This window comes from Agelaius tricolor, unplaced genomic scaffold (assembly GCF_023055355.1).
Source record: "Agelaius tricolor isolate 1412-34295 unplaced genomic scaffold, bAgeTri1.0.p SCAF_20, whole genome shotgun sequence".
NCBI classification, from domain to species: Eukaryota; Metazoa; Chordata; class Aves; order Passeriformes; family Icteridae; genus Agelaius; species Agelaius tricolor.
In genome coordinates, this window is record NW_027269280.1 from 4,970,558 (window position 1) to 4,979,262 (window position 8,705).

An 8,705-nucleotide genomic window follows, 5' to 3' on the forward strand; every position below is an offset into this window, starting at 1 on the left:
TAGCTTAAATGTTAATTGTCCAAGTCACTGAATTTACATGTTTCTGGCTGCCTATATTTGGCAGCTTGTTTGCATGACTGGAAACTCTTCTGACCTTTTGCATCAAATAGATTTTGGATCCTGGGAAATCAGAGAATTATTTATGTCCGTCCAAAATGCTTTCCCCCCATAGAAGCACCAAGGGCATCTCACCAGCCTTCCCCCCAGCAGGAAGGTTCAGGGCTGGGAAGGGAGCAGAATTAATTCCAGGTAAATATTAGTGCTGGGTAAATGGTAAAAAGTGCAGAGAGTACTTTTTCAGGTTCAAAATATACCTTTGGTTTGGCTGGATTGTTTAGCAAACCTCACGTATTGATCTGCAGGTTTAGAGGCTATTAAGAAAAATTCTCTGCCCAAGAAGTTGAAACCAGTCAGAGTCTCTGGAACAGCACGTTAGAGAGCAGAGTCAAAGAATCTGAGAACCACAGAATCATGGAATGGTTTGGGTTGGAAGGGAGCTTAAAACTCCTCTTGTTCCATCCCCTGCCATGGGCTGCCCACCTTCCTGAGTCAGTTATGAAATTATCTTCACTTTTTGAGGCAAAAATTTAAATATTTAATTGCGGTAATGGCCATCATTTGCATTGAAATATTTTTCCAAGCAAAAATTCCTCACTAAATGACACCAAAGTCTTTTGAGAATGATGAACTTACCTGACAGCATTGCTTTCTGTGCTGCTGAATGTCCTTACCAGAAAAAAAGGCTAAATTTAGCAAATATTTAAAAAAAAAACCCAGAAACCACAAAACCCAACAGAAAATAAAAAATACAGTGGGCAATAAAGAGGCTGTGAGGGATATTGTGGGTTGATATGTGGCAGAAGAGGCAGAAAGCAAATGAGGCATTTTTATACATATAAATCCCCTAATCCTGGTGTGTTCCACCTAATGCTGGTGCTTGTTCCTGGGCTGTCCATGGGCAGAGATTCATTGCCACACACTGCACAGAGGCACAGAATGGAGCCACCATCCAGGGAGTCTTTGGGTGTCCCCTTTTCCTGGGGAGCTTTCTGGTGTCGTTCATCCCACACATGGACACAATCCCTTCCTGAGACTGGGCTGCTCCCTGTTATTTTCTCTGTGCCAATGGAAGATGCTCCTCTAATCCCTTAAGATTTTGTCTCCCATTTTCCTTCCCAAGGCAGTGCTTTATCCATCTGGGTGCTGCTCACAGCCATGGGAAGCTCCAGCCTTTTCCCTTTGCCAGCTTTCTGAGCTGTTTTTTTTTTCATTTCTCACAATTTCCTTTCAGCCCTGTACACTGTTTTTATGCCTGCCCAGTCTGCTCCTCTGTGGAGATAATCCCATGACTTGATTTTCAAGTACATTTAGTGTCTAGACAGAGCACTGAATCCTTTGTGCTTCCCTCCCTGTTCCCTTGTTGGTTCAATGTCCCTTCAGGCACCAGGCACTTTCTAAATTCCAAAATTCTAAATCCCGTGCCCCATCCACCCCACTGGTGTCCCAGAGCCCCAGGGCCACTCTTCTGCCAGACTTTCTCCTCACTCTACTCATAAATAGCCAGGAAAAAAAAAAAAAAAAACAAACAAACAAACAACCAAAATCTGTGGTGGGATATGGCAATTGTAAAGGAGGAGGAAAAAAGGAGCCCCAGGAGCAGCCAGCCAGGTGGGAGCACCTGCCCAGCAGCCCCTCTCACCCTCTGCAGCATCTCCAGGAGCAGCAAAGCTCTGCTGCTGTCCCAGGCATCCCCAGAGCAGGGATCCAGCACACATCCCTGGGAGATCCAGCACACATTCCCACTCTCCATCCATACATCAGGACAACCCAATTAAGTCATTTACCGGGAGGACCTGGAGATGGCAGCAACATATAATCACAAACATAAGCAGTTTGTACATGGTAATTATATATTCTATTTTTTTTTTATCAGTGCAATACAGACAGAAGATTATTTTATGCTTGATATCATTCTAATTTTTGATCCATTTCCCCCCCAACTTAAAAAGGATTAAGATTTGGCTTCTGGTAATAACTTTGGGAATGCCAACTCCGTAAGTATTGTGCAGCATTGTATTAAACTGATTATTAGGTACTTTTGCTTATTGTTAACACCACTCCTCTTCTCTAGGCCAGCATCTGAGACATTGGAAAGCAGATGGTTTGAATGGTCAAGCTGAAAGGCCAGAATATTTTTAAAATCTGTTTTAAAATAAAACATGCTCTTGCTTTAAACTCCATCTGATAAAACAGAGCGGAGTAGATGGGCAAGGAGAGAGGAAACGCCGTGCCTGGCTTTGATCATTTTCAAAAGGAATTGTCACGTGTGATTTTCCAGAAGATGAAGGCACCAGGTGAAACTATTTCATATCCTGAGACCTTTACTCTGCTGCAGCAACATCTGCTTCTCATTTTCTGCAGGTCTGGAGGGCAGCCTGACCCCCCCAGTGCCATCAGTCCTGCCAGGGTGTCACTGGCCAGCCCAGGGTGGAAAGGAGGGTGGAGGGGAGATAAAGAGGAGTTCACCCCCATCTGATGAGGGATGGGCAGGCAGGGGGTCCCTGCCAGCTCCTGGTGACACAGGGACCAGTTCCTGGTAGGATTGCAGAAGGAGAGAGACCCTGATGGGAAAGGTCCCAGGAGAGCAAGGCAGGGTAGGGGGGGTGTCACCCTTGGGAATGGGTGAAACCCAACATCTTCCAGCTCCTGTTCCTGCCCAGGGACCCCAGGGAAGGCCCCGGGGTGCAGAGGGACCCTGGCACTGGAGGCAGAGCAGCTCAGGCAGGAGGCTGCAAAGGGTGTTTCACTTCCCTGCTCCTCCAAAGCCTTCTCCTCTCTCCTGATTTTTTTTTCCTTTCTTCCCAGCCTCCATCCCTGCACACATCCAATGACTCACTGGCCTCCCATCACACAGCAGTGCCCATGGAAATGGGCAGAAGAACTGGAAATGGGAAACAACTCCTTAGGGGGAAGGTGGCAGAGCCCCTCATGCCACCCCCTATGGGGAAGCCCATGGTGACATGGGACACATAGAGCCAGGGTGACACATTCCCACCTCTCTGGCAGTGAGGGAAAGGGCAGGATGCTCCCCACAGACATGGGGACCGTGGTCACCCTGCACATCCAGGGGTGGAAAGTCCCTTCTTCCCTGTGTCCATGACCCAAGGGTTGGTCCCACTTGTCCCAGCCCTTGTGACACTGCCACAAGGATGTGCAGGATGCTCCCAAACCCCAGAAATGTGGCTGTGACACAGCCCCCACCCATTTTACCACCCCAAGGCATCTGCCTAAAACCAGGCTATGGTCAAAGCCAACATTAATTATAACTAGTTCCTTAATAGCTGAAAATAACTAATGCAACGCTCTCCGTTTGGTGCCAGTAGGGAACAAGCCTGGAGTAAATGAGCTCATGGTTGGGAATCAAAGATTAACAGACTATCGAGGAGTAATTTCTTCTCCACATGAATTAGCAAACTGTGGGTAATTATTGTGGACAGAGCTGGGCAGGTTCATTTGACTAGGTCAGTTAAGAAAAGCCTGGGATAATTAAATTGTCTCTAGAGCCAGCAACAATGCTGGAATTGGAAAAGGCTGTTCTTCCCTTGCTGTTGCTCTTCTGGATAAATCATACCTGCCCTTAGTGCCACCCTTGGGGGCAGATCTGCACTGGTAGAGGTATTTTTTATGGTTATTGGTTTGTCTGGTGACAGACTGAACTGATTTGGGGGTGGCTGGACCCAGGACTGCAGCCAGCCTGGTCCCAAAGGGGGTCCTGGTCACCCACCCCTGCCACAGGAGCTGCTCTCAGGGCCACAGGGCAGGACCTGGCCTGGTGGTGCCTTGCTTTGCCTCTCCCTGCAGACAGGGAGTGGGAAAAGCTGTTTGCAGAAAGCCTGGATGAGAGGCTGGAGTCAGTGGTCACTCCCACACCCATGGCTGCCTGAAAGGAATAACCTCAGCATCCCTTGGGAGCTGCTCCTGGAACAGGGAGAGCTCGGGAGGCTCCCGGCTCTGCTGTTTTCTCTGGACATTACCTGGATGTGGGATGCACCAAGCACCTCTCCTGGTGCTTGATGCCGAGTGGAAAAAGGATGCAGCATCATTAAAAATAGAAACATGAAAGATTATTTACATTTCAAGAATAGCTGAGGTCCTTAAAGAAACTTCCATCATCCTTTAAAGGCTCTTAGTCAAATGCTGTTCATTATTAATGCCTGTTGGCTTTATTTAGCCTATGACTACAATTATATATTTATGAGGTAATCAGCAATTGGAAATTTCCCTGTAATGGTAACTGGAGCTTGGCATCCAAATAAAATGAACACCATTAAGAAAGTATTGCGGTCATTGGGGTGGATCAAGTGTGCTAATAGCCCAACTAACAGCAATTAAGTCAATTAACCATTCAGACATATGCTGCTCAATTTCCCTACTTAAACAGCCCGGTGCATCTGCGAAATTTGTGGAACTTATTTATGGTGTAAGCGGCTGCGAGTCATTATTAACCAGGGGAAACAGGGAAAATAAGGGAGGCTTGTAAAAAATTAACTACTGCAGCAAAAAAGATCCGCTAATTGCCCGTTCCCCTCGCCACGGGGGAAGGTTTCGTTTCCCAGGGCATTTATTTGTTACATTTGGAGTGGCTCTGGGCAGGCTGTGGCACTGTGAGTACAGGTGGATGGGCACAGGGGGATGGAGGCAGAGGATCTGCAGGGACAGAGCCACAGGATGGACCCTGAGCAGGACAGCAGGACAGCGGGACAGCAGGACAGCAGGAGCAGCATCAGGCACCGTGTCCGTCTGTCCCCTGGGGCTGTAATTCACATATGGAAGAAAGGTGCAGCAGGGAAAAGGAAGGAGACCCTGAGCAGCCCCTCAGCCCATGGGCTCACACTCCCCATGCACAGGGGACACCCTGGAGCTCAGCACCCAGCACACAGTGAAGGCTCCATCCTCCTCCTCCTCCTCCCAGCCCTGACCCTCCCCAAGCCCCTTGTTTCTCCACGGTGACACAACCCTGAAGCCAGCAGCATTTCCATCAGCCACCCTTCATCTCCCGAGCTCTGGGGACCTGGTGACACAAAGTGCTTTTTCCTTCTCCTTCCCCTTTTCCGTTTTCCTGCCGTCTGTCCAAACGAGGACGTTCCAAAGTTTTGTTAAGTGCCTGTTTTAATGAAGCCCATTAAAGTTAACCTGGCCATATAATATACAGGAGAAACCCACCATAAATATAGGTAAATAGAGATTGTAAAGATAAATAACCATGCAGGTGTGTGAGGAGTGATAATGTGCTCTATTTACTGTGCTCCCATAACGGGCCAGTAAAAGATACTGCGCCTTTAATGACTCACTTTCTGCTGGCAGCCGGCACTCACCGTTAGCAAGCTAAGGATGCAGTGACACAAAAAGCTTACAGATAATTAAATATTGATTTTTGTTTTCTAATCCTATATAAAAATTGTCCTGGGTCTCCCAATGGTAGTTTCATCTCACTAGGACACAGGGAGGGCTATTAACCCTATTTGGTTTCAAGCTGTTGTAGGAACAAATAAACAGGGAGGCTCGGAGAAGCCAGGCACTGCTCTGTGGGCAGAGAGAGCTGCCAGCCCTGCCTGCCCCCGTGCTCCTGCCAGCAGCCCCACACCTGGGCAGGTGACCTGGCAGCACTGAGGCATTGCAGCAGTTTTGGGGAGGGTCACAGCGGTTTTGTCTGTGTTGGCTGGGGTGGGTTCCTGTGGCACAGGCCCCAGGAAAGCCCCAGGGTTTGGTGTGCAGGGGGCAGAGGGGGAATCTCCAGGGCATCCTCCCTGCTCCTGGCAGAAGGAAAAAGGATGCTCAGCCCCTTGAAGGAGGGGCAGCTGCTACAGACCCTACATCACAAGGTCCCTGCTTATTTCACTGCATCGCATCTCTATGTTCTCTGATGCTTCTAAATCCACCCTGTGCCCAACAGATTTAGATCGTCCCAAGAGATTTCTCCTGGAAGATGCTGTTTTGAATCTCACGCAGAATGAACACAAAACTGCAATGCTCTATCAGAAATGTGGATTTCCACTTCTGCAGAGAGTGGCAGGAAGCTGCTTCCTGCGAGGAGGTGGCTGGAGGAGTTCAGAAGCAAGGACAGAGGGACCAAGCAGGCCCTGGAGCAGAGGATTCGTCTCACAGGCTCAGGTCAGGAGCCAACAGGGACTTCAAAATGGCCTCATCAGCTGAGACAAGGGCTTGGCTCAGCCTGGCTCTGCAGCACAGTCACAATGTGGGGATTGAGAGGGATTCTGCACCCCCTGTGACAGCCCAGCCTGACGGTGACCGGAGCGTGGGGAGCAGGGGGTGACCCAGCGTGCCTGCCCCAGCACGCAGCCACCTTGCTCTGCAGCGAGAAGAAAGGTATTAAAATAATATCCTCCAAGCCTGCCATGCATGATGTTTGCTCTCACTGTTGGGAAAGCAATTGCCTCCAGCAAAGATCTATTTCCTCGGCTGCTCATTCCCGAGCTCACGGCGAGTGCTGCGCGCACACTGTGGAGCGGAATAAACCCCACAGCCACCACTGAGCAGCTCATTCACAAAATGAACTGAGGGGCCTCCCCTCCCAGTTATCCTTTCAGAAGCTCCATGCAGCAAAACCCACACTGTTTACAGACTTTGGGCTGGGAGTAAATCCTGTTCCTTTACATAATTCCCTTCCTTTGCTAAATGGTGCTGTTTCTGAAGGGAGAGAACATCCCCTCCCCACACTCCTTCCAATGCTGTGTATAAATGAGGCCGTCGTTGGAACATGCCGGATGAGTCTGATCATGGGGAAAAGAGCAAAACATCCTCCTGAAAAGCTGCATGCACCATTTGCTGAGAAATCTTAAATATTTTCCTTGCAGAAGCCTGTAGACTCAATGCTTCCCTTGCCAACGTGCTGTGCACGCTAAACCCTGCTTAGCCATGAGGGGCAGTTCAAGAAATAATGAATTCAAGCGTGCCTGAACTTTGTGCTGATCCCAAACATCCTGGGACAGAGAGCTGGGGCTGTGATTCCCTCACTGCCACATCCACTGAGGCTCAAGGCTCGGTGCTGTCCCCTCAACCAGCCCCACTGGCTCTGCTCTGTCCCATTCCCACCTGGCCTTGGTTCACCTGGATCAGAGCCTGAGGAAGAAGGGCTGGATGAAGCAGCTGACCCAGGAAATGTTCCTGAACCTGGGCAAACAACCACAAGGTCCCTTGTGGTTGTGTGACTCCTTCTCTCTGCTCCTCTGGGGGCTCTCAGCCCAGTTCTCCTGCTTTACCCCCAGCTGCTGATCCCAGCTCGCTCCTTGTCTTGTCTCCTTCAGGAGACCTGGCAGATGAGCAGGGAAAAGTATTGGCAGTGCCAAAGGGCTTCTGCAGGGGCACCAGGGAGCTGGCGGGGCAAAGCAATCCCAGCATTGCCCCTGCCCTCAGGCACAGCCCTGTCCTGGGGACCTGCTGCCTCTGGTGGCATGACCAGAGCATGATCCCATCGCCTGTGGTGCTGGAAATCCTGCAGGACCACGACTCTGCCTTCCCTTCCCTCTTCCCCCTTGCCTCCCCTGCCATTCCCTTATGGGAGCTGTGGTCCTGCTGCAGCTCAGGCTTCATTCAGACATTTCAGACAACCCAATCCTGCAGCCACCCAGTGCCCCAGCCCACACTGGGGTCTCCTGGGGAGGCAGCTGCCTCCAGCCTGTGGGGAGTGAGGCCAGAGCTGTGCTGCCAGCCATGTCCTCTGGAACTCCACCAGCACAAACACCGGTGACATGCCAGGACATCTGCCCACTCCATCTTCTCTGAGCAGCAAAACCACCCCAGCTCCTGCCAGGGCACGGCCAAGGCAGCCCCCACCCCAGGAATGGTTTGTGGGTAACCTGGCAGCTGAAACGCTGGGGGGGACCTTTCAGACACAGCCACCCGGCAGCCGCTGATTGAGACTCAAAAGAAATTCTTTGAGGGCAGCAAGATGTCAGGCCAACGCAGGAACAGCAGCAGGTTTGAGAGTACAGACGCGTTAGTCAGAGCTGATGAATGCTGGCTTGTCAAGCCTCCCCATTTCAGTCCTGGATTGCCTTTAAAGTTTGCCAAGTCACTTTTCAGCATTTGTGTGGGCAGAAGGAGACGTGCAATTAAGCTGCAATTGCTGCACCAAAGCCGAATACTTTCAAGTTTGTTATTTCCTCAAAAATGACAAAACGCTGGGATGGAGTCAAGGAACAGGACGGCAGCTCCTGTTGCAAAGCCGCCGTCGGCACGGTGCTGCGCCTGTCCAAAGCTGGATCCCTCTCCTGCTGAAGGATGAAGACGTGCACATCAAAAGCTACATTAGCATTTGAGAAGCAGGGTGGGGAATGGAGAGCCGGCATCCAAACCCTGCTGGGAGCGCAGGTGACGTGAGACCGTCCGTGTGTCTGTCTGCAGGAGCCTGCGGGGACACGGAGCCGCCGCAGCGCGCAGGGGCAGCGACAGAGCGTGACACAGGGGTGGCTGGGAGGTGGTGGTCGCCGTGTTGTCCTGAGCCGAGATTTTGGGGGGGAATGAGCTCACAGAGACCCTCTGGAGACTGCCCGGGCTGCCAGGAGGGACAGGGCTGGCCCCACGGTGGGCACTGCTGCCAACCCCCACGGGCTGAGGCATCCAGGAGGGACCCACGGCTCTCCCAGCGCTGGTGAAAAGCCACAGCCCAGGTAGGGATGGATGGC